The following is a 3797-nucleotide window of genomic DNA, read 5'->3' on the forward strand; positions in this document are numbered from 1 at the left end:
TCCTTAGGGCAGTTGGGAAGTGAAGTAACAGTAATGAGAATTACTGCACATAGCTATGTCTAATCCTCTTGTAAACTGGGAAGTGAAATTATACAGATGTGTTCATGACTGACAATAAAATATTATGTTTAATGTGAAAAATTATCTATGTGTATTTTTTCTTTCTCAGATGTCATCTATGAAAACAAGTAGCCTGATTTATGTCCTTTTACTTCGTTACTTGTTAGATTGTATAGTTTATCTTTGCATATGCTAGTTATTGAAATCCATTCAGTCACATTATAGTGCATGGTAATGGGAATTCTAACACAATTCCATATGCCATACGTAGTGACAAGTGACATCATTCTAACATGCAATGAAAACTGCCGAAAATTAGTCCTTCACCTCAAAAAAGCCACTCAGGAGATTTGTGGCATATATGGAGAAAAGTGGAATAGAAACATTATGGCCATGAATGAAAATATTGGTTTAAAGCTTTGTTCATAGACTCTTGGCCAGAGGATGGTGGGCGCTGTGGAGATGGACGTCTATGGGTTTTAGTGGGCTGTGGGTTCGTATGCATGCAGGCCAGCCTCTAAAGAGTGAAACGGCTGTCAGAATACCATCTATCTTGAGGTTAGAAATCTGCACTCTGATGTCCTGGTTTGATGCCAGCCATTTCCCAGCTTTGTGTATTTCCAAAGGTAAATATCCTGTTTGTTTGCTGGGTTCTGAGATCTTAGAACAGTCAGACAAAACTCAGCCACTGACCTGCAATGATGATGAGTGTCTTACATGTCCAAGAATAAATTAAAGAAATAAAAATATATATTTTTCAGATCTGTGGTCATGACATTAACAGTTACATGTTAAGTGCACAAAAGAAAGTCCCATCTAAGACTAAAGAATGTGGAATCACTATAGAAAATAGCACTGGTTGAGCTTGTATCTGGAGAACACTGGACATTGCAAACCAGTCTTGTCTGTTAATGTCTCATTTTCACCATTAAATTTTTTTACATGAATGTAGAATAAAAATGAAAATGATTCAAGCTTATATTGTGTTCTGTGATTTTATTTGATCCCATAAAAAATCAAAATGCATAAGCCTGCAGCACACTTCTTTTGTAATGAGTGTGCCATGATGTCATGGTCACATGTATAGTGAAGTGTTCATCTGATGCTCAGCTTAATCTCTTCCATGGAGCCTGCTAATTAATCATGCTTTTGCCAAGAACACCAGAAAGCACTGCATCAGTATAACAGAGTCTACTTCTCATGAATCCTGGTAAGACCTAACAGCCAGAAGATGTGTTGTCAAAAAACAACATTGCAGTACAAACACGTGTTTTGGAAAAAGGAAAAATGCATTGCACTTGAGATGGGATGGTATGCATTTTTAACAAGAATAAATGAACACACTTTTCCAACACAACACAGAACTATTGCATTTAGCAGTGTGTTTTGACCAGTGCCCTGACGTGTTGCAATGCTGCATGTCTATGTCAGCGTGACTCTACGTCAGCATGTTGTGGACAAGACCTGGCATCCCATTGACTCCTCCTTGAGAAACTAGGCATGTGTGGACTGCGGCTGTGGAGAGTGCTGTGATGTATATCAACAGTTTGACTCCTCAGAAACTGCAGAGACGTGAAAGAATTGTTTATAATTGAGCAACAAGAAGTTTTGTTTTAACCGGAAAGGAAGTATGAGAGCAACCATATTTGGCAGAATGTTGTCTCAGTTCCAATAGTCGTAAGAGGTACACATGACTTTCCGCTCTCTGATTCCCTGGTTGGATGCCCATCCTTTCCCGACATTGTTTATGTCCAAAGGTGATTGGTCGTGTTATCTATTGTCTACTGAGCAGTGAAGAACAGTCAGACAAAACTCATCCATTGAACTGCAGTCATGGTAAGTGTCTTTATATTTTCAGGAATAAGCTAAGGAAGTTCACCAATATTCATTTCAGATCTGTTGTCTGAGATATTTAGCTTAATGTAATGGCATAGCGGAGTGTTTCCCTCCTTTCATACCAAACAAGAAATTGGTGAAATTTGGGAAATTTTTGAACCGTTTTTGACAATGGTTTTGAACCATATTTTGACATTGTAGAAAACAGGACATTAATCTGGAGACTGTGTGCATTTCTGGTGTCCTGTAGAAATCATAATTGAAATGTCATAGCCACTTTTCAGATAATTCACTTAGTCTTTAAATCACGTAAAGTTCATTTGCCAATCTGTGGTCTTTCACTTAAAAGGAACAAATCTCTGGTGATCTTTGATCCCTGTCAGACATGTAGTGGATCTGCAACCTGGAATACTTGTACTTTAAATGTATGCCAATCTCCTTGAAATCAGGTATGGAAAAATGAAATGGTTTCAAATGTACAGTGGAGGATTGATATACTCAGGTACACAAAAGGCATTGTCCCACAGCCCTGTTCTGTGTTTCTGACATGCTTCATCCCTCCCTCTCTGCTTGTGTAGAAGTGTGCTGCTATAGCTTTGCTCCTGTGTGCTCAGCTCAATCTTCTCCATGGTGCCTGTTTTTTCTTTAAGGCGATTAAACCAGGTATGCAAGAAAGCAGTGCATCAGCATAATACACACAGCCAAAATAAGATTGATTGATTTTGTCAAAACAGAGGGAAACAATGTAAATTTAAAACTGGAAAAATGCACAACACTATTGAGTTGAATGTTAATAATACTTTAACATACCTTTCAAAGATGAGACAGAACTGTTGTATTTGGCAGTTCATTTTCACCAGTAATCTGATACGTGTGATAACCCTGCGTGTCTGTTAGGCATGACTCACTGTAAGGACCCTGTTGACAACACCTGGCATCCCATTGGCTCACAATGGAGGAACTCTGCATGTGAGGACTGCAGCTGTGGGCAGTGCTGTGATGCGTAAGTACAGTGACAGACACACACACAGCCGTGTTTCGGTACTACATATGACACAATAAGGACCATGACAGACTGTGCCTGCAAAGTTATTTTACATAATTTGCAGGTACATGACTCCCAGACAAATAGCAGCTGGCTGCATGATGGAATTTGACCAGGAAGCATGTGAATACAAGGTGTTTATGATGAATGATCGCACACAGCCATGTCCAATGATCGTGTCAGTTGGGAAGTGAAGTGACAGTAATAAGAATGACAGCACATAGCCATGTCTAATCCTCTTGTAAACTGGGAAGTGAAATTATACAAATCTGTTCCTGGCTGACAATAAAACATTATCTTTAATATGAAAAATTATGTATGTGTATTGTTTCTTTCTCAAGTGTTATCTATGAACTTGGTGGCACATGTTTCAACACAATCAGCCTGGTTTATCTCCTTTTACTTCATTACGTGTTAAATTGTACATCTTATCTTTGTATGTGCTAGTTATTGAAATCCATTCAGTCACATTATAGTGCATGGTAATGGGAATTCTAACACAATTCCATATGCCATACGTAGTGACAAATGACATCATTCTAACATGCAATGAAAACTGCGGAAAATTAGTCCTTCACCTCAAAAAAAGCCATTCAAGAGATTTGTGGAACAAAACAGAGAAAAGTGGAATAGAAACATTATGGCCAATGAATGAAAATATTGGTTTAAAGCTTTGTTCATAGACTCTTGGCCAGAGGCTGGTGGGGGCTGTATTGATGGATGTCTATGTGTTTTAGTGGGCTGTGGGTTCGTATGCATGCAGGCCAGCCTCTAAAGAGTGAAACGGCTGTCAGAAAGGTGAATGTCCTGTTTGTTTGCTGTGTTCTGAGATCTAAGAACAGTCAAACAAAACTCA

General features: G+C 38.7%; 1 long non-coding RNA gene across 2 annotated transcripts; it reads left to right on the plus strand.

The window, feature by feature from the left end:
* The first annotated feature begins 1829 nt into the window (after positions 1–1829).
* Positions 1830–3215, plus strand: LOC118777266. Of its 2 annotated transcripts, XR_005004941.1 has the most exons (5): positions 1860–1896; positions 2246–2345; positions 2475–2559; positions 2794–2899; positions 3006–3215. It is a non-coding gene; the product is annotated as an uncharacterized LOC118777266 (long non-coding RNA). The 2 variants fall into 2 exon arrangements; XR_005004940.1 differs by lacking the exon at positions 2246–2345 and having other exon boundaries at positions 1830–1896.
* Positions 3216–3797: the final 582 nt, after the last annotated feature.

Source organism: Megalops cyprinoides, chromosome 4 (assembly GCF_013368585.1).
Source record: "Megalops cyprinoides isolate fMegCyp1 chromosome 4, fMegCyp1.pri, whole genome shotgun sequence".
In the NCBI taxonomy this organism is placed as follows: Eukaryota; Metazoa; Chordata; class Actinopteri; order Elopiformes; family Megalopidae; genus Megalops; species Megalops cyprinoides.